At 44.4% G+C, this 23,254-nt stretch overlaps 1 protein-coding gene across 3 annotated transcripts in view; it reads left to right on the top strand.

Annotated features, from left to right (window-relative positions):
* The first annotated feature begins 8,617 nt into the window (after positions 1-8,617).
* The window catches only part of LOC135546546 (CMP-N-acetylneuraminate-beta-galactosamide-alpha-2,3-sialyltransferase 4-like), a 75,355-nt gene continuing 60,718 nt past the window's right edge, over positions 8,618-23,254 (top strand). The window contains exon 1 of one of the 3 annotated variants that reach the window (XM_064975062.1): positions 8,618-8,856. The gene's annotated coding sequence lies outside the window, so the exon portion shown is untranslated. The remainder of the gene's footprint in view (positions 8,857-23,254) is intronic. The other 2 variants (XM_064975059.1, XM_064975058.1) reach the window with 2 other exon arrangements.

Genomic DNA, 23,254 nt, shown 5'->3' with positions numbered 1-23,254 from the left:
CCATTTCGGCAGTGGAGATCTACTTCTTCTATGATATCTTGGCGGTTCACAAACAAACATTTAAGGTGCTATCTACCTAGTTCTGTACAACCTCCCTCCCCCTTCTCTGATCTGCGGCTGCGCAGTTCAACTATTGGCTCGTTTGTCAGCGAGCCAAAGATGGTAGTCGTCACTAGTTCCCACAGCCAAAGTCATAAACCCTGCCTATTCCTACAATTTATCTTCTTAAAGGGCTGCTTCATCACTTACATTTACTTTTCAATCTTATTTTCATTATCTCCTGCACAATATCACTGTCAACATAATGTGAAAACTGTATGTATTGTAGAAAAAAATAAAGTTAAAAAGTTCTACCCGATGACATAAAAAAACTGAGATTCATGGTGACATGGAAAGCCAGAAAATACACCCCCTAAGGCAAAAAACAAACAAAACCAAAAAAAAACAGTGGGGTGCCTTGCTTCCTTTTACGTCTCTGAGCGAACTCTGTACATTGCAAAACAACTTGTTGCAGATCAGGTGGTCTTCTGGTACTATAATTGCTGTAATGGCATCAACTCAACTCCAATACTGATATGTAGGCTTAGCCCTAATCAAAGAGCGCTCATCCACTCTCTTTTTCTTTGCCCCAAAAGAAAAGCTTATGTTTGTCCTCCTCTTGGACAAAGTGCTAAATCCATCTTTCTGATGACAAATGTCAGTCATTTGTTAAATGCTTAGGCCATTTTAGATCACAAACGGAAACGTACACTGTTTTGTAAATACAGTAGCCTATACACATGACAGAGCATTACAGTTTGACAATTGCTTGCGCGTGATTTCTGAAACTATGGCTCCTTTTCTCTAGACTACACAAAATGCCAAAACACACACACAAAACAACACACCTCTTGCAAAACCAAACACTTAATTCAAAACAATTTTAACTCCTCAAATCGTGTTTTAGCATCATCCTCTACACACAAACCATCAAATGATTAGCTCTTATACACACCAACTACACACAGATGTGAGAAATGTAAAACACTACTATCTTGTCTTTTGCATTTTCAGTGGAGTCCACTGCAGTTTGTCAAAGCACTCACACATACATGTATGTGCACATATATATACAGTATATATGCATATTTAATATATATTTACACAATAAACAGAAATAAAAGGGGGGGAAATTAAATGCATTTCTTTCTCATAACATAGTATTTTCAGCCAGATTTCAGGATGAACAGTAACAGACAAAACAAATACAGTAGAATATAAACAAGTAGGCTTGTTACTAAACTCTTCAGGACCCTGTCTTTCAAAGAGAATTCGTAAACAGCCAAATAACTTCACAGATCTTCATTGTAAAGGGTTTAAAAACTGTTTCCCATGCTTGTTCAATGAACCATAAACAATTAATGAACATGCACCCGTGGAACGGTCATTAAGACACTAACAGCTTACAGACGGTAGGCAATTAAGGTCACAGTTATGAAAACTTAGGACACTAAAGAGGACTTTCTGCTGACTCTGAAAAACACCAAATGAAAGATGCTCAGGGTCCCTGCTCATCTGCGTGAACGTGCCTAGGGCATGCTGCAAGGAGGCATGAGGACGGCAGATGTGGCCAGGGCAATACATTGCAATGTCAATACTGTGAGACGCCTAAGACAGCGCTACAGTGAGATAGGACAGACAGCTGATCGTCCTTGCAGTGGCAGACCACTTGTAACAACACCTGCACAAGATTGGTACATCCGAACATCACACCTGCGGGACAGGTACAGATGGCAACAACAACTGCCCGAGTTAAACTAGGAACGCACAATCGCTCCATCAGTGCTCAGACTGTCCGCAATAGGCTGAAAGAGGCTGGACTGAGGGCTTCAAGGCCTGTTGTCAGGCAGGTCCTCACCAGACATCACCGGCAACAACGTCGCCTATGGGCACAAACCCACCGTTGCTGGACCAGACAGGACTGGCAAAAAGTACTCTTCACTGATGAGTCGTGGATTTGTCTCAACAGGGGTGATGGTCGGATTTGCGTTTATTGTCGAAGGAATGAGCGTTACACCGAGGCCTGTACTCTGGAGCGGGATCGATTTGGAGGTGGAGGGTCCGTCATGGTCTGGGACGGTGTGTCACAGGATCATCGGAATGACATTGTTTTCATTGCAGGCAATCTCAACACTGTGCGTTACAGGGAAGAAATCCTCCTCCCTCATGTGGTTCCCTTCCTGCAGGCTCATCCTGACATGGCTCTCCAGCATGACAATGCCACCAGCCATACTGCTCGTTCTGTACGTGATATCCTGCAAGACAGGAATGTCAGTGTTCTGCCATGGTCAGCGAAGAGCCTGGATCTCAATCCCATTGAGCAGGTCTGGGACCAGTTGGATCGGAGGATGAGGACTTGGGCCATTCTCCCCAGAAATGTCCGGGATCTTGCAGGTGCCTTGGTGGAAGAGTGGGGTAACATATCACAGCAAGAACTGGCAAATATGGTGCAGTCCATGAGGAGGAGATGCACTGCAGTACATAATGCAGCTGGTGGCCACACCAGATACTAACTGTTACTTTTGATTTTGAACCCCCCTTTGTTTAGGGACACATTATTCAATTTCTGTTAGTCACATGTTTGCTGAGTTTATAAAGAAAAAAACCGTTTGGGTGCATCATGTCTCCTATTTGAGTCTGGCCACAGCGCCTAATCAACACCACAATACCTGTTCTTTCTGGCTAAACAGTGGGGAAAGTAGCATCTGAAGTGGTGTATCCAGCCCTGGCATGCTCCCTCATGTCACCACAGGCCTCCTCCATCACCTGGAGAAGGGATATGCCATTATATACCTTCCAACACCATGCCGAAAATAACTCTTCAATTGGGTTTAGAAATGGAGAATATGGTGGCAGGTTGAGCATCAAAACTTGCGGATGGTTAATGAACCAATTGCAGACTAGAGCAGCATGGTGGAAACTTCATTGGGAATGAGGATATTATGCAGGGTGTCAAAGAAGGTGATAATGTGGGCAGTATTTTAAGGACCAAGAGTGGCATGATGATGAAGGACACCGTTCTGACTAATGGCTGCACACATTGTGATGTTGCCACCACACTGTCCAGGGACATTGACAATAGCGCGGTGTCCTATGAGGTTTCTTCCCCTGCGTCTTGTTTTGGCTATGTTAAAGCCGACCTCATCAACGTAGACGAAATCATGATGCTCTGCAACAGCATCTAGTTCCATAACTCTGAAACAGACAAGACATTATTGCATGACAGTATGAATAGACATAGAGCAGTCAATATGTAGCACAATACACTGGAATATAGTACCAATGACAGGATAGTATAGCTTACTTGTACGTACTCATATCGCAGTTGTTTCACACTGTCAGAATTCCGCTCAAATGGTACTCTGTAGAGCTGCTTCATACGAATCTGATGGCGTTTCAGGAGACGGCCAAGTGCGGATAAACTCACACTATTCATGTTACTGAATGTTGTGTTGTCAGTGATGATGTGGGGTTGCAGTTGTCATTAACGTATGCGGTTGTTTAAAATGACCATATTCACTGTCTTGGTCCTGCTCTGCAGTGAACAGCCGGTTTCTTCCGCCATTGAAGGGTTGTCTAGCAATTCTGCAAAAACATGCGAATGGAAAGGGTGCAAGATTTCTTTCAGTATGAAAGCCCGTATCTCATCTGTGATTGTTCTCCTCGTCCTTGTGTCCCCACATGGGGAATGCTGGTATATAGACTCTCGACATCTAATGTGACCAAAATACAGCCTTCTTTTAAACCCGTTACTGGTGAGATCTTGTTATGAAGACTATAGAGTCTTTAAAAGAGGCTAACAAAGTTTGAGAATGGCTCTAGCATTGAGCCTATTCCTGCAACCACTGGTCTGCCTGGATAGTTCCCTTGTTGTGTTTTAGGTTTGTGTAATATTCGGTAAAATGTACAAGCATGGACCTATGGCACATTTGCAGCAAAGATATTCATATTCAGGTTTTGAGATCAGGTTGTTTAATAGGGCTCCAGATTAGAGCATATTTCCCTCTGGAACACCTGCGTGGGATCAACACTCAGTTTTCTATAGAAACGTTCATTACTGAGTTGTCTCTGAATTACTTCTTTATATTATTCATAGTCTAAAACAACCACAGCACCTCCCTTGTCTTCAGGTTTTATAACCAAAGATGAATCTTTCATTAATTCATTGAGTGCCTATTCTTCTGTTCTAGTGAGATTCTTCTGAATGTGGTTTGTTTGTCTCGTATATACTGACATGGCTTCTTGTTCAACTAACCTACAATAGGTATTAATCGAGGAGTTGTTAACCATGGGACAGAATTTGCTTTTGGGCTTAAAATGGGTACCAGTTCTTTGATGTGTTTCTAGGCCCGAATCAGTATTTTGCGAAAACACATGCTTAAAAGTAATCTTGTGAAAGAATTTAAACAGATCTACTTTCGTATCGAATGGTTTAGATAAGACTTGAGACTTGAGTAAGGTCTTTTTTGGAGAGGTTAATTACCACGTCCTTTCCTTCATCTTGTTCAATTGTTGCCATGCACCTGCAAATAAGATTGCTCAGATGTGCGAGTGCCTTTTGAATTTTGTACATAGTTCCCTATAATATTTGATTTCCTCCTACATGATTTGATTCTAACCCAGACAAGAATAATGCAAATCCAGGATTGAGGATGGACAACCATGCAGCCTATGCAAATAAACAGGCTACAGTTGGATTATTTTTAGTATGTGGAGGTATAGGCCTGACCTCTCCTGCCCTTCACTATGGATACAAAAAAACAGATCTACATTACAATTTAATGAGAGAAATTGTGCATTGTGGGAATCAAGACATTTAGACAAACTGAGCTGCAGCTGCTAGATTCAGCCTCCTCTTTTTCTGCTGAGAGTATCAGGGAAACTTTTGGTGTTATATTTGTAAGTTATGACATTTTTTGTAGTTACAAAGGTTGTTTAAATTTAAAAAAAACTTAATTCATGAGTGTTCATGTTTTATGTGATCAACTTTCTGTTAAGTGCTTAGAACAGCACATCTATTAAAATAAATTAATTAATCAAATGTAAATGATATTACATTACAGTTTTTCTTTAGCCTTTTAGACCACAATGAACAAGATTGAATGGACAATAGTCTGGAGAATGATGTCAAATGCATGTATGGAAAATTCTAATACTTTTTTCCTAAACCACATTTACTGTATAGTTGATCAACTTGACAACAATAAAATCTATTCGCAAACTTGATATTTATACAAGATCAAACTTGTCTGTTTTGGTAAACAGTTATGATGTGAAAGGACCATTACTCAGTTGGCATAATTGGTGTCAGAGGAATGCCCCCAAAATTGTCAAAGACTGTCACGCCCTGGCCATAGAGAGGCTTTTTTGTCATAATGCTTTGTAGTCAAGTGATGACTCAGGAAATGTGATAACACATTTTCTCTCTAGCAAAACAAAACATATTTAAAAAAAACAGTTTGGGGGGGATCAACTACAATGACAGAAAGAGTGAAAATAAGCCTACATGTTAAAATGGTTGCAGTTACCCTTTAATGACGTCATTGTAAATAAGAATGTGTTGTTAACTGACTTGCCTAGTTAAATAAAGGTTAAATCAAACATTTAAATTTCAACCTGAACTGGAAAGGAAATAACAACACTTGTTCTTAGTATCTACCACTAGGTGGTATACGTCTGCCACATTTCATCACTGGAGAATGTTTTACAATTAAGGAATGTTTTTGCAGAAGAAGAATCAGCAGACTGAAATGTCACAATACCAACTACACAACACATCAGCAGACACAACACATAACATGAAGCATCATACTTGATCAATTTGTATTATAGCATTACATATTCATTTATATTCCCAAGTACCATCATCATTTTCCTTGGCCAGAGAAAATTATTTGCCAGGGTTTCCGTTGACTTCTCTGCAGTGTTGTAATTAGGGTTCTGAGGCAGATTCATTTAGAATTTAAGTGGGTTTAGCTAAGCTTATCTTGGAGGTGGATATTTCAAATTACTTTTGAATAAGACAAAGGAGAAAAACGAGATGATTGTGGACTACAGGAAAAAGAGGGCCAAGCATTCTCATCGACGAGGCTGCAGTGGAGCAGGTTGAGTGCTTCAAGTTCCTTGGTGTCCACATCACCAACAAACTAACATGGTCCAAGCACACCAAGACAGTCGTGAAGAGGGCGCAACAAAACCTATTCCCCCTCAGGAGACTAAGAAGATTTGGCATGTGTCCTCAGATCCTCAAAAGGTTCTACAGCTGCACCATCGAGAGCATCCTGACTGGTTGCATCACTGCCTGGTATGGAAACTGCTCGGACTCTGACCGCAAGGCACTACAGAGGGTAGTGCGAAAGGCCCAGTACATCACTGGGGCCAAGCTCCCTGCCATCCTGGACCTCTATACCAGGTGGTGTCAGAGGAATGCCCTAAGAATTGTCAAAGACTCCAGCCACCCTAGTCATTGACTGTTCTCTCTGCTACCGCACCACAAGCGATACCGGAGCGCCAAGTCTAAGTCTAAGAGGCTTCCAAAAATAGTCTTCCCCCAAGCCATAAGACTCCTGAACACCTAATCAAATGGCTACCAAGACTATTTGCATTGCCCCACCTCCCTCCCCCTCTTTCCTCTTTTACACCGCTGTTACTCTCTGTTGTTATCATCTATGCATAGTCACTTTAATAACTCTACCCACATGTACATATTACCTCAACTAACCAGTGCCCCCGCACATTGACTCTGTACCGGTAACCCCCTGTATATAGTCTCACTATTGTTATTTTACTGCTGCTCTTTAAGTACTTGTTACTTTTATTTCTTATTCTTATCCTTAATTTTTTTGTTTTTCATTTTTGAAACTGCATTGTTGGTTAAGGGCTCATAAGTAAGCATTTCACTGTAAGGTCTACACATGTTGTATTCAGCGAATAGGCTGTTAGGAAGGATGAAAAAATGGTAGTGTTCTGGTAATAACCAAACCGGACGGTTTTCATCTGTGAGGAAAGATTATATGATCTTCATAAAATATGTATTATCTATTTATTACTTCCATTGAACCTGTGATCCTGTATGTGTGAAATGCAGGGGGAACACATCTTGTTAAACCATTAATCAATGTGGACAGGATACAAAATTATACAAATATGTTTCCCCTGCAAAATGTATTTTAATTATGTGATCTCTGCTATGGATTGAAGCAGATTAACAGGCATTTGAAATTAAGCTCTCTGTAAAAGGCCCTCCTCCAAAGGTCCCTTTTGTGTTTTTTGGAGGGGCCAAGACAACTTTGTGTCACGAATGAAAATGGAGATTAATCTCTGTAAGGCACAGCTGCTCTAAGAAGCTTTTGTTGCTTCATAACATGTCCAGGATCAAGTATTGCAGCAGCTAGGGCAAGACGATGGCTAGCTGGTTTGTTCGGGACCACCAACAGCATGGAAAAGCACTCAGAGCTGTGGTTTAAATGGTGGTCATACGGGGTGGAGCAGCAACTTTTCAAACTGCAATGACTGTGCTAGACTCAGGCTCTCTCGCTCCACACAGCCAAAGCAAACAGTTGAACTCTAATGGAGGAGACTTTAGTTGTGTGGGTGATGGATGAGTTATAGGATGATCCACTACTTTCTGATACTTTGAAACCTGGGGCATGGGGCTGTTTGTATCAAGCGTCTCAGACTAGGAGTGCTGTTCTAGGATTAGGTGCCCCTGTCCATTCAATCTTGTTCATTGTGGTCTAAAAGGCTAAACTGTTCCTAAATCAGCATTCTTACTCTGAGACACGTAATACTTTCAGCCCCAGGAATCTGGTCTACCCAAGTAAAGAACTGTCCAGAATGACGTTTTTCTCTTTTCAAGGGATGATTCACAGCCAAGCACCCAAATACACATACAGATGAGACTGCAAGATGTAGATTACTGGCACTTCAAATGGACTTCTCCCACGCAGTTACAACCAAACAGAGAGCGGAAGTCCTGTCTGTATTTTACTGTGCCCTGGAACTACCCTTGGCAAAGAATAAGAAAACATGTGCTCATCATTTTATTATTGGCTTTCAACGTTTATAGTCTGTCAGCAATACAAAGTTCAATGTCCAGTCAAAACAAATCTCATGCTGTCAACTGTGGGTGTTACCAGTAATAGTATTGGCAACAGCGATTTTCTCTTCACACTAAAATATAATTTTTGTTGTTGAATAAATATGAATAAATAGGCTATTATAAAATATGATGACTTGAGAATGTGTGAAACTGTTTGTAGTTCACAGAAAAAGCACATTTAGTTTTACTTAACTTCAGAACTTATTTAAATACAAATAGCATGCATATGAGCATTCAATCAATCAATTGATGGATTATTTTCTGATGGTCAATAGCTCAAGAACTGCATAAACTGCGCATGCGTCCAAAATGCATATTTTGAAAAAGGGTACGCGTTGTACTGATTTACGTTCCAATGGACCGTGCAATCTGCATGCGGAGATGGCAGCCAGGTAGATTATTGCCAACCAATTATTATTTTGCTATGGAAAATGTATTTACTTCTCAAATGTGGTATGTGGCCATATGTTTTCAAGTCGTGTAGGACTAATCAATGAAAGGGATACCACGGCGCCTCCCACTCGGTGCATAAAAACGCCTATTTCTTGCATCTCAAAGACAGCGTTTAACGTTACTAACGTTAGTTTACTTGCCTATGATATTCTGTTTGTGCTTCGGATTGCCAAATGTGTTAACTACATTGCTGAACGTTAGTTTACTTGCCTATGATATTCTGTTTGTGCTTCGGATTGCCAAATGTGTTAACTACATTGCTGGTAAGTGAATTTACATGCGCTTTTTCAATTTTTTTTTCTTCTCGCAACCACAGCTGCCAAATACTGGGCTAGCTGGCTAATTTTAATCATTCAGAAAATAGCGGTTCCATGCCCAGCAATCGCATAGAGGCAACTAAAACACATCTGTTTATTTTAAAATGTATAATTTCTTTAAAGGTTCTCATTGTATACTTTTATGAAAATTCAATTACTTTGACATCTGTTTGCGAATGAATTTGTTTAGCATAGGATTGATACTTTGTAGCTAATAATACATTTGTCAATTTGATGCTGTTGGTTGGTTGGCAAGTTACATCACATCAATTGAGGCAGAAAAAAGGAACGCACAATATGGTCATCTTTTTTAATAAATTATGAAAACAAATAATTTGTTGGAAATACTTTCCAAAAATTAAAAGTGAAAAAACAAGTGCAACAAGGCTGTTTGATGGGTTCACAATTGTTCTAGGAATGTTTGCAGAATGGTTGTGGAACATTGAAAATGCGGTGAGGTGGGAGATGTTATCCTTTCATCTTCACCTTCCTATAATCTCCCTAAACAGTGTGTTAACAGATTCTTGAGAGTGTCTATTCTGTGTTGATTCCCCACATGCTGTCTGTCTGTCAGCAGGGACATGTCCTGAGTTTCCCCCTGCTGAAATGAATTCTGCCCCCTGAAATGGAGAGCAATGATGTTGGCCGTTATGACTGTCCGCAAACTGTCATGTACGTTGACAACATGCAATGTCCATTGTGTTATATTCGGTTTGAAACAAGATAGCAAATAGGTGAAGCTCCACATAACAGGGGGAATATATATATATATATATATTTATTTATTTATTTGTCAGTATTTCAAACGGGACATTATTAGTGTTTGCATGTTTAGGTAAAAATACAATCAGATAGAATTCATAGCAAGCAGTGAACTGGGTTAGTCAGATTTGATTAAATGTAACAGATTAACTGGAATGACATTCACTCTCACAGGATGGGTGGCCAAAAATAACAAACTTAAAGTCACATCCCCAATAAGCCACGAATATGACCGCATTGAGGCATACAGTATGTCACTGTGCTCCTGTGGCTATATGCACCATACCACTGCCTATTTCATTTGTTCATTTAGCAAACAAGACAGCTCATAATCCACTGTCTTTATCACAGTCAACACACCTATATTTTAGCTTTAATTAGGAATTTTCTCTCAGCCACATGGCAAAATATGTAGAATTGCAGGAAGTTAGTTGCGTTCACAAACAAAAAATACATGTATTTTTTGGGGGGGTCTACCCAAATTTATACAAGCCCACCCACCAATGAATTTTTGGCCACACCACTGATCCATGCCCACTTCATTCACCATACTACTAATCTGGTGTAGGATGGCTGGTAGCCTGGTAAAGGTGCGGTGTTATCAAAGAACGGAATACAATACTGTACCGATGCCAATTGTCTCAATAGACTGGCAATCACAATGGTTTCTTGGCAACAGTAGAAACATTGATTAATGTGTTATCTCATAGGCGTAGGCCTTTCTCGTTATCTATAGTTTCCTCAATCTACAGCCATGATAAGATTCCGTCATATCTCAAATGTCCATTTATTTGGTGCGTTTGATTCAGAAAAACACCGGTTCCAACTCGCCTGACATGACTACACATTATCTAATAAATTACCTGTAATCTTGGTCCAAACATTTCAAACAACTTTCCTAATCTAACTTTAGGTATTTTTTTAACGTAAGCAATCGATAAAATTTTAGACAGGATTTTAGACGGGATAAACTGCGTTCAATAGCGGATAAAAACAAAGTGGAGTTAGCTTTCAGGTCACGCACCCCAACCACAACAGAACACATGGCTATCCACCCAGATAGGAAATGGCTACTTCTTCATTACACAAAGGAAAAACATCAACCAATTTCTAGACTGTTGACATCTCAGTGGAAGTGATAGGAACTGCAAGCAAGTGCCTTAGAAATCTAGATCCACATAGAAAACCTATTGAAAACACTGTCACCTCAAACACAATAATTTCCTGAATGGTTTGTCCTCGGAGTTTCGTCTGCCAAATAAGTTCTGTTATACTCACAGACATTATTCAAACAGTGTTAGAAACTTCAGAGTGTTTTCTATCCATATATACTAATAATATGCATATCCTAGCTTCTGGATCTGAGTAGCAGGCAGTTTACTTTGGGCACGCTTTTTATCCGGACGTGAAATTACAGCCCCCTAGAGGTTAAAAACCAATGTCAAAGCTACCGTGCATACATTTAAAACGTATGGAAAATTATGTAATGACGCCACGTAAAATGTTGTGCTACACGTGCAACGCAGCATTCCTAACCTAGCCCACAATGTCTGCTGTGTGGATCGAGCAGTCAACAAGTAGAGTAGTCATTTGAAAGAGCAAGAAAATTTCAGCGAGACAACTCAAAGGCGAAATCCATTAAAGCCAAAATAATGGAATTCATTGCCCTTGATAATCAACCATTCTCTGTCGAGAGTGATGTTGGCTTTCGCCAACAGATCGTACACACTACTAAGTGCGCTATAATTCAGATGTTGCCTCTACCGGAGGTACACAGTAATAGCGTCAGTGCTATTAGCTTCACGACATACACACTATGGAACGCTGTTTGGGTCTTTGTGTGTCAAAAAATATACAGTAGCACTGTCAAAGCTGTACAACAAAATCTGCAAACACCGGCCACGAACTATGTGTTTACATTACCACGTTCGTAATAAAGCATCATTTGTTCGACTACAACTTCTGGGGAAACTAGCTTTAGCTTGGTACCTAGCGAGCACCAATACATCCCGCCTGAAAACAATGTCCAGTAGAAACTGCAGTCATTGTCATTATTCCTAGCAATGATTTAGGAATCTTTAAATATTAGCTAGGTTGCCACTTTGTTGTTCGTCTAATGAAATTGAACTTCAGTTCATGAAAATAAATAGCCTGCCAGCTACTTAACCCTGTTGTCCAAAACGAAAGTTATAAGCAGCCAGCTAGCCGAGGCTGGCTTGTGAGGCTTGACCTGACTGGGTTTTGTGTTGTGAAGCTAGCCACAATAAGGCTTAGGCACAATAGTGGAATTTGCGATTTTCCTTCAAAATAAAAATATGTCATTGACAGTGATGCAAATTAATACAAATAGTAGAATTATGCCATACTTTTATTTTGAAGGCTAACCGCATAGTCCACTATTGTGGCTAATCCTTATTGAGGCTAGCTCCCCTTGATGGGTCCGACTAGCATTAATCAAATAAGAACAAATAAGAATGTCTTATAAATTAGGGTTATTTTAGATGACACGTAGCTATATAACTATAGCTACTGAAACAGATTGTGTTGTTTTTTACTATATTTTGGGGGAAAATCTGTCATGCATAGGTGTAATAGGTGGCAGGGAAGTCAGGCGCAGGAGAATCAAATGGAGTGTAAAAGGAGTCTTTTAATAAAGTCCAGGGAGTATGCTCCATAACACTAAATGTACATAAACAAACAAACATGGGTACGAGGACCCGACGCGCACCTATACAACAATCACACTACACTGACAATAAAACAATCACTGACAAAGACATGAGGGGAAACAGAGGGTTAAATACACAACAGGTAATGAATGGGATTGAAAACAGGTGTGTGGGAAGACAAGACAAAACCAATGGAAAATGAAAAAAGGATCAATGATGGCTAAAAGACCGGTGACGTCGAACGCCGAGCACCGCCCGAACAAGGAGAGGCAACGACTTCGGTAGAAGTCGTGACAGTACCCCCCGACGCGCGGCTCCTGCTGCGCGTCGACACCGGCCTCGGGGACGACCCGGAGGGCGAGGTGCAGGACGATCTGGATGGAGACGGTGGAATTCTGATAACATGGAAGGCTCTAACACGTCCTCCACCGGAACCCAGCATCTCTCCTCCGGCCCGTACCCCTCCCAGTCCACGAGGTACACAAGGCCCATCGCCCGACGTCTCGAATCCAAAATGGATCGAACAGAGTACGCCGGAACCCCCTCGATGTCTAGAGGAGGCAGAGGAACATTACGCACTTCAGCCTCCTGGAGCGGGCCAGCCACCATCGGCCTGAGGAGAGACACATGGAACGAGGGGTTAATATGGTAATGAGTGGGTAGTTGTAACCTATAACATACCTCGTTCACTCTCCTCAGGACTTTAAACAGCCCCACAAACCGCGGACCCAGCTTCCGGCAGAGCAGGCAAAGGTGCAGGTTTCAGGTCGAGAGCCAGACCCTGTCCCCTGGTGCGAACACTGGGGCCTCACTGCGGCGACGGTCTGCACCAATTTTCTGGCGCCTTATGGCACGCTGAAGGTGGTCGTGGGCTGCCTCCCAGGTCTCCTCAGCGTGCCGAAACCAATTGTCCACCGCAGGGGCCTCGGTCTGGCTCTGATGCCAAGGAGCCAGAACCGGCTGATACCCTAATACACATTGAAAGGGAGTAAGGTTAGTGGAGGAGTGACGTAGCGAGTTCTGAGCCATCTCTGCCCAGGGCACGAACTTCGCCCACTCCCCCGGCCGATCCTGGCAATAAGACCGCAGAAACCTACCCACATCCTGGTTAACTCTCTCCACCTGCCCATTACTCTCGGGGTGAAAACCTGAGGTAAGACTAACCGAGATCCCCAGACGCTCCATGAACGCCTTCCAGACCCTTGATGTGAACTGGGGACCCCGATCAGACACTATATCCTCAGGCACCCCATAGTGCCGGAAAACGTGTGTAAACAGGACCTCTGCAGTTTGTAAGGCCGTAGGGAGACCGGGCAAAGGGAGGAGACGACGGGACTTTGAAAACCGATCCACAACGACCAGGATCGTGGTGTAACCCTGTGAAGGTGGAAGATCAGTCAAAAAAATCCACCGACAGGTGCGACCACGGCCGTTGAGGAACGGGTAGAGGTTGTAGCTTACCTCTGGGCAGGTGTCTAGGAGCCTTGCACTGGGCGCACACCAAGCAGGAAGAAACATAAATCCTCACGTCCTTAGCTAAAGTGGGCCACCAGTATCTCCCTTCAAGACAGCGCATCGTCCGACCTATCCCAGGATGACCAGAGGAGGGTGACGTGTGAGCCCAATATATCAATCGGTCGCGGACAGCAGACGGAACGTACAGATGACCAGCTGGACACTCAGGGGGAGAAGGCTCTGCACGTGACGCCCGCTCAATGTCCGCGTCCAGCTCCCACACTACAGGCGCCACCAGACACGAAGCTGGGAGTATGGGAGTGGGATCCATGGACTGCTCCTCTGTGTCATACAGCCAAGACAATGCGTCTGCCTTAACGTTCTGGGAGCCTGGTCTGTAAGAAAGAGTAAACACAAAACGAGTGAAAAACATGGCCCACCTTGCCTGGCGAGGATTCAATCTCTTCGCCTGCCGGATGTACTCCAGATTGCGGTGGTAAGTCCAGATGAGAAAAGGGTGTTTTGCCCCCTCAAGCCAATGTCTCCACACCTTCAAAGCTTCTACGACAGCTAACAGCTCTCGGTTCCCCACATCATAGTTTCGCTCCGCCGGGCTGAGCTTCTTCGGAAAAAAAAGCACAGGGGTGACGCTTCAGTGGCGTACCCGAACGCTGAGAGAGCACTGCTCCTATCCCAGCTTCGGATGCGTCCACCTCCACTATGAATGGCAAAGAGGGATCCGGATGGGCCAGCACAGGCACCGAGGTAAACAGAGTCTTCAGGTGCTCAAAAGCCCTGTTCGCCTCAGCCGACCACTGCAAGCGCACCGGGCCCCCCTTTAGCAGTGAGGTAATGGGAGCTGCCACCTGACCAAAACCCCGGATAAACCTCCGGTAGTAATTGGAAAACCCCCCAAAAAAGCTGCAACTCCTTTACTGTGGTTGGAGTTGGCCAATTACGCACGGCTGTAATGCGGTCGCTCTCCATCTCCACTCCTGAAGTGGAAATCCGATGCCCTAGGAAGGAGATGGGTTGTTGGAAAAACAAGCATTTCTCAGCCTTGACATATAGATCATGCTCCAACAGGCGACCAAGCACCCTGCGCACCAGGGACACATGCTCTTATATCAGAATATCATCGATATACACCACTACACCCTGCCCGTGCAGTTCCCTGAAGATCTCATCTACAAATGATTGGAAAACTGATGGAGCATTCATCAACCCATATGGCATGACCAGGTACTCATAATGACCTGAGGTGGTGCTAAATGCCGTCTTCCACTCATCACCCTTCTTAAAACGCACCAGATTGTACGCACTCCTGAGATCCAATTTTGTGAAAAAACGTGCCCCGTGCATTAACTCAATAATCGTATTGATCAGAAGTAGCGAGCGGGTAACTATATTTCACTGTGATTTTATTAACCTCTTACACTTATGGTGGCGCTATTTCATTTTTGGAAGAAAAACGTTCCCGTTTTAAACAAGATATTTTGTCACAAAAAGATGCTCGACTATGCATATAATTGCTACTGTTCGAAAGAAAACACTCTGACGTGTCCAGAAATACAAATATCTTCTCTGTGCGTGCCCTTTAACGTGAGCTTCAGGCAAAACCAAGATGACTTGGCATCCAGGAAATGACAAGGATTTTTGAGGCTCTGTCTTTCATGAACTCCTTATATGGCTGTGAACGCAAGAGGAATGAGTCTGCCCTTTCTGTCGTTTCCCCAAGGTGTCTGCAGCATTGTGACGTATTTGTAGGCAGATCGTTGGAAGATTGACCATAAGAGACCACATTTACCACGTGTCCGCCCGGTGTCCTGCGCCGAAATTGGTGCGCAAAGTCACCTGCCAGTATTTTTCCATGGGGCACAGAGAGAGAAGCAAGCTTCCATGAACTGCATGTCAATGAAGAGATATGTGAAAAAACACCTTGAGGATTGATTCCAAACAACGTTTGCCATGTTTCGGTCGATATTATGTAGTTAATCCGGAAAAAGTTTCACGTTGTAGGTGACTGCATTTTCGGTTCGTTTCGGTAGCCAGGCGCAATGTAGAAAACGGAACGATTTCTCCTACACACAGACGCTTTCAGGAAACACTGCTCATTTGGTATGTGGCTGGGAGTCTCCTCATTGAAAACATCAGAAGCTCTTCAAAGGTAAATGATTTTATTTATTTGGTTATCTGGCTTTTGTGAAAATGTTGCGTGCTACATGCTACACAAAATGCTATGCTAGCTTTGCATACTCTTACACAAATTAGTCAATTTCTATGGTTCAAAAGCATATTTTGAAAATCTGAGATGACAGTGTTGTTAAGAAAAGGCTAAGCTTGAGAGCAAACACATTATTTTAATTTTATTTGCGATTTTCAGAAATCGTTAACGTTGCGTTATGCTAATGAGCCTGAGGCTTAGTCACAATCCCGGATCCGGGATGGGGAGTTTCAAGAGGTTAAGACCTCGATAATCAACGCACGGGCGTAAACCGCCATCCTTTTTTTTCACAAAAAAGAAACTCGAGGAGACGGGTGAAATGGATGGCTGAATGAACCCCTGATGCAGGGATTCCGAGACATATGTCTCCATAGCCTCCGTCTCCACTTGCGACCGGGGATACACGTGACTCTTGGGATATGCAGCGTCTACCAGGAGATCTATCGCACAATCCCCCTGTCGATGGGGTGGTAATTGAGTCGCCTTCTTTTTACAGAAGGCGAGAGCCAAATCGGCATATTCGGGGGGAATGCGCACGGTGGAGACCTGGTCTGGACTTTCCACCGTAGTAGCACCAACGGAAACCCCTAAACACCTACCTGAGCATTCTCGCGACCACCCCGTGAGAGCCCTCTGTGGCCAAGAAACAGTGGGGTTATGACAAACTAACCAGGGTAGGCCTAGCACCACAGAATATGCAGGAGAATCAATAAGGAAAAGACTAATCTTCTCCTTGTGACCCTCCTGCGTTATCATACACAAAGGTGCGGTTACCTCCCTGATAAACCCTGACCCTAATGGTCGACTATCTAAGGCATGAATAGGGAAAGGCATATCCACAGGAACAATAGGGATCCCTAAACTATGAGCTAGACTTTTATGAATGAAATTCCCAGCGCACCTGAATCTACTAGCGCCTTATACTGGGAATGCAGTGAAAAATCAGGAAAAGAGACAGACAAACATTAGTGCAGCAGAGGGCTCTGGATGAGAATGGTGCCTACTCACCTAGGGTGACGCCAGAACGCCCTGCCTGCCCTCTCTATTCCCAGAGGAACCAACCCGGCACTGACCAGCAGTGTGCCCTCTGCGACCTTGAATAGTGCTCGAACGGGAACCCCCTCCGGGCTCCCTGCGCACCATCCCTCCCAATTCCATAGGTTCGGGAGAGAGGGTGCGGGAGGATGGAACAACCAGACCCCGATCTAGACGTCCACGAGTAGCCAGCATGTTGTCCAGCTTGATGGACATGTCCACCAGGTGGTCGAAGGTGAGGGTGGTGTCTCTACAGACCAGCTCCCGACGGACGTCCTCGCGTAGACTACAACGGTAATGGTCGATCAGGGCCCTGTCGCTCCATCCAGCGCCGGCAGCCAAGGTCCTAAACTCCAAAGCAAAATCCTGTGCACTCCTCGTCTCCTGCCTCAGATGATAGAGAAGCTCACCCGCTGCTTTGCCTTAAGGTGGGTGATCGAATACTATCCGGAATTGGCGGGTGAACTCATCAAAATGGTCCAACGCCGCATCCTCCCTACTACACACAGCGCTGGCCCATTCCAGGGCTTTCCCGGTGAGGCATGAGACGAGGGCGTAACTCTTCTCACGGTCAGATGGTACTGGGGAGGCCGTGGCTAGATACAAGTTCAGTTTAAGGAGGAAACCCTGGCAGCCGGCAGTATCTCCGTTGTATCCCATAGGTAGGGATAAATGGATCTTCGATTCCGGAGAGGAAAAAACGTTCACGGGAGATTCCGGTTGTGGTGGTGGTGGCGCTGGAGAAACTCCTTGTCTCTCCCAGCGATCCATTTTCTGGACAATGTGATCCATGACGGAGCTGATAACGTCAAGCTCCCTCGCTTGTTCCTGAACAAAGTTTCATAGCAAAGATCTTGTTTCCAAGATGGCGTAGCAGTAAGACGTGTCGTGTCCCTTGTCCCGTGTATATTTCGTCTTTTTTCGTTTTTACATATTTTTTTCTTCGCATATCTTTTAAAACATTTCGCTAAACCTCAGCTTCCAAATACTCTCCTTCAATCTGCCTCACCCAATGTAGCTATTTTTCTTTTTTCCTAAAGTATTTAGTATTTATATTTACTTCGGAACCCCGCAACTGAAGCTAGCCAGCTAACTACCAGCTATGCTAGCGGTCTTCAGCTAACCGGTCATCAGCTAACCTTTAGCACGAAAAGCTCACGCGACTCTAACCAGAGCATAACGGACCTATTTATTTATTTTTATTTTTTTTACCCCCGGATTCCCGCCGCAAACGGAACATCTGGATCTTCACAACTAGTTATTTAGCTAAACCGCAACCCCGGACAATTACTGCTGGCTAGCGCTTCCACCCACTTAGCCTGAAGCTAGCCCCGCCAGAGCCCCTGTGCTACCTCCGTAGGATACTCCTGGGCTACAATACCTACCACCGTAGCATACTCCTGGGCTACAATTACCCGGACCCACGACCGGTCTATCGATGTCACCGCATGAAGAGGAATGAACAGACTCACCCCATCGCGACGTCCCCCCCAAAGGCTAACTCGCTAGCCCTTGCTATCCCCTGGCTTGCTATTTCGGCCTGCTAACTGCTACCTTGTTTAGCCCCGGCCTACTAACTGTTAGCACAGGCCTGCTAACCCGTCTGAATCGCCTCGTCCCAAACACTCACTGGACCCATATTTACTTTTTATCTCTTTCCGATTTTTTTATTTGTTTATACATTCCGGTAACCTGCCTCACCCAATGTGATACGGAATCGCTATTACTGTTAATTTTTAGAACACACTCAAGAACCTCCAGAAGCTAACTAGCTAACTAGCTACAAGCTATTTAGTCATTGTTATTTTTTTTTGGTTTAACCTGGATAACACTCACTAATCCAGCTTCCCTGCCCCCTGGACACTGATCAACTGGCTACATAGCTGATGCACGCTGGACTGTCCATTAATCACGGTACCTCATTCTGCTTGTTTATGTTTTATCTGTCGGCCCCGTTGCCTAGTCAACGCCATTTTACCTGCTGTTGTTGTGCTAGCTGATTAGCTGTTGTTGTCTCACCTACTGTTTAAGCTAGCTTTCCCAATTCAACACCTGTGATTACTGTATGCCTCGCTGTATGTCTCTCTCAAATGTCAATATGCCTTGTATACTGTTGTTCAGGTTAGTTATCATTGTTTTAGTTCACAATGGAGCGCCTAGTTCCACTCTTCATACCCCTGATACCTCCTTTGCCCCACCTCCCACACATGCGGTGACCTCACCCATTACAACTAGCATGTCCAGAGATACAACCTCTCTCATCATCACCCAGTGCCTGGGCTTACCTCCGCTGTACCCGCACCCCACCATACCCCTGTCTGCGCATTATGCCCTGAATATATTCTACCATGCCCAGAAACCTGTTCCTCTTATTCTCTGTCCCCAATGCTCTAGGCGACCAGTTTTGATAGCCTTTAGCCGCACCCTCATACTACTCCTTCTCTGTTCCGCGGGTGATGTGGAGGTAAACCCAGGCCCTGCATGTCCCCAGGCACCCTCATTTGTTGACTTCTGTGATCGAAAAAGCCTTGGTTTCATGCATGTCAACATCAGAAGCCTCCTCCCTAAGTTTGTTTTACTCACCGCTTTAGCACACTCTGCTAACCCTGATGTCCTTGCCGTGTCTGAGTCCTGGCTCAGGAAGGCCACCAAAAACTCTGAGATTTCCATACCCAACTATAACATCTTCCGTCAAGATAGAACTGCCAAAGGGGGAGGAGTTAGCCTGCAAAGTAATGTCATACTTTCCAGGTCCATACCCAAACAGTTCGAACTACTAATTCTGAAAATTACTCTCTCCAGAAATAAGTCGCTCACTGTTGCCGCCTGCTACCGACCCCCCTCAGCTCCCAGCTGTGCCCTGGACACCATTTTTCTAGGGAGTTTTTCCTAGCCACCGTGCTTCTACACCTGCATTGCTTGCTGTTTGGGGTTTTAGGCTGGGTTTCTGTACAGCACTTTGAGATATCAGCTGATGTACGAAGGGCTATATAAATAAATTTGATTTGTGAATTGATTGCCCCCCCATCTAGCTTCAGAGTTTGTTCTGTTAGGTGACCTAAACTGGGATATGCTTAACACCCCGGTAGTCCTACACTCTAAGCTAGATGCCCTCAATCTCACACAAATCATCAAGGAACCCACCAGGTACAACCCTAACTCTGTAAGCAAGGGCACCCTCATAGACGTCATCCTGACCAACTGGCCCTCCAAATACACCTCCGCTGTCTTCAATCAGGATCTCAGCGACCACTGCCTCATTGCCTGTATCCGCTACGGAGCCGCAGTCAAACGACCACCCCTCATCACTGTCAAACGCTCCCTAAAACACTTCTGTGAGCAGGCCTTTCTAATCGACCTGGCCCGGGTACCCTGGAAGGACATTGACCTCATCCCGTCAGTTGAGGATGCCTGGTCATTCTTTAAGAGTAACTTCCTCACCATTTTAGATAAGCATGCTCCGTTCAAAAAATGCAGAACTAAGAACAGATATAGCCCTTGGTTCACTCCAGACCTGACTGCCCTCGACCAGCACAAAAACATCCTGTGGCGGACTGCAATAGCATCGAACAGTCCCCGCGATATGCAACTGTTCAGGGAAGTCCGGAACCAATACACGCAGTCAGTCAGGAAAGCTAAGACCAGCTTCTTCAGGCAGAAGTTTGCATCCTGTAGCTCCAACTCCAAAAAGTTCTGGGACACTGTGAAGTCCATGGAGAACAAGAGCACCTCCTCCCAGCTGCCCACTGCACTGAGGCTAGGGAACACGGTCACCACCGACAAATCCATGATTATTGAAAACTTCAACAAGCATTTCTCAATGGCTGGCCATGCCTTCCGCCTGGCTACTCCAACCTCGACCAACAGCTCCGGCCCCCCCGCAGCTCCTCGCCCAAGCCTCTCCAGGTTCTCCTTTACCCAAATCCAGATAGCAGATGTTCTGAAAGAGCTGCAAAACCTGAACCCGTATAAATCAGCTGGGCTCGACAATCTGGACCCTCTATTTCTGAAACTATCCGCCGCCATTGTCGCAACCCCTATTACCAGCCTGTTCAACCTCTCTTTCATATCGTCTGAGATCCCCAAGGATTGGAAAGCTGCCACAGTCATCCCCCTCTTCAAAGGGGGAGACACCCTGGACCCAAACTGTTACAGACCTATATCCATTCTGCCTTGCCTATCTAAGGTCTTCGAAAGCCAAGTCAACAAACAGGTCACTGACCATCTCGAATCCCACTGTACCTTCTCCGCTATGCAATCTGGTTTCCGAGCCGGTCACGGGTGCACCTCAGCCACACTCAAGGTACTAAACAACATCATAACCGCCATCGATAAGAGACAGTACTGTGCAGCCGTCTTCATCGACCTTGCCAAGGCTTTCGACTCTGTCAATCACCATATTCTTATTGGCAGACTCAGTAGCCTCGGTTTTTCGGATGACTGCCTTGCCTGGTTCACCAATTACTTTGCAGACAGAGTTCAGTGTGTCAAATCGGAGGGCATGCTGTCTGGTCCTCTGGCAGTCTCTATGGGGGTGCCACAGGGTTCAATTCTCGGGCCGACTCTTTTCTCTGTATATATCAATGATGTTGCTCTTGCTGCGGGCGATTCCCTGATCCACCTCTACGCAGACGACACCATTCTATATAATTTCGGCCCGTCCTTGGACACTGTGCTATCTAACCTCCAAAAGAGCTTCAATGCCATACAACACTCCTTCCGTGGCCTCCAACTGCTCTTAAACGCTAGTAAAACCGAATGCATGCTTTTCAACCGATCGCTGCCTGCACCCGCTTGCCCGACCAGCATCACCACACTGGATGGTTCCGACCTTGAATATGTGGACACCTATAAGTACCTAGGTGTCTGGCTAGACTGCAAACTCTCCTTCCAGACCCATATCAAACATCTCCAATCGAAAATCAAATCAAGAGTCGGCTTTCTATTCCGTAACAAATCCTCCTTCACTCACGCTGCCAAGCTTACCCTAGTAAAACTGACTATCCTACCGATCCTCGACTTCGGCGATGTCATCTACAAAATTGCTTCCAACACTCTTCTCAGCAAACTGGATGCAGTTTATCACAGTGCCATCCGTTTTGTCACTAAAGCACCTTATACTACCCACCACTGCGACTTGTATGCTCTAGTCGGCTGGCCCTCGCTACATATTCGTCGCAAGACCCACTGGCTCCAGTTCGTCTACAAGGCCATGCTAGGTAAAGCTCCGCCTTATCTCAGTTCACTGGTTACGATGGCAACACCTATCCGTAGCACGCGCTCCAGCAGGTGTATCTCACTGATCATCCCTAAAGCCAACACCTCATTCGGCCGCCTTTCGTTCCAGTACTCTGCTGCCTGTGACTGGAACGAATTGCAAAAATCGCTGAAGTTGGAGACCTTTATCTCCCTCACCAACTTCAAACATCAGCTATCTGAGCAGCTAACCGATCGCTGCAGCTGTACATAATCTATTGGTAAATAGCCCACCCATTTTCACCTACCTCATCCCCACAGTTTTTATTTATTTACTTTTCTGCTCTTTTGCACACCAATATCTCTACCTGTACATGACCATTTATCAATCCAGTGTTAATCTGCAATATTGTAATTATTCGCCTACCTCCTCATGCCTTTTGCACACATTGTATATAGACTCCCCATTTTTTCTACTGTGTTATTGACTTATTAATTTTTTACTCCATGTGTAACTCTGTGTTGTCTGTTCACACTGCTATGCTTTATCTTGGCCAGGTCGCAGTTGTAAATGAGAACTTGTTCTCAACTAGCCTACCTGGTTAAATAAAGGTGAAATAAAAAAATAAAAAAAACGCGTTCCTCCAGCTCCATGGGCATATTGTCCTCTCCTGCTGACTTCATATATTGGTCAGAGATTCTTTCATGCATAGGTGTAATAGGTGGCAGGGAAGTCAGGCGCAGGAGAGTCAAATGGAGTGTAAAATTAAGTCTTTTAATAAAGTCCACGGAGTATGCTCCATAACACTAAATGTACATAAACAAACAAACAAACAAACAAACAAACAAACAAACAAACATGGGTACGAGGACCCGACGCGCACCTATACAACAATCACACTACACTGACAATAAAACAATCTCTGACAAAGACATGAGGGGAAACAGAGGGTTAAATACACAACAGGTAATGAATGGGATTGAAAACAGGTGTGTGGGAAGA

The sequence above is a fragment of the Oncorhynchus masou genome, chromosome 9 (assembly GCF_036934945.1).
Source record: "Oncorhynchus masou masou isolate Uvic2021 chromosome 9, UVic_Omas_1.1, whole genome shotgun sequence".
Lineage (NCBI taxonomy): Eukaryota > Metazoa > Chordata > Actinopteri > Salmoniformes > Salmonidae > Oncorhynchus > Oncorhynchus masou.
This window is presented reverse-complemented; position numbering and strand designations above follow the sequence as displayed.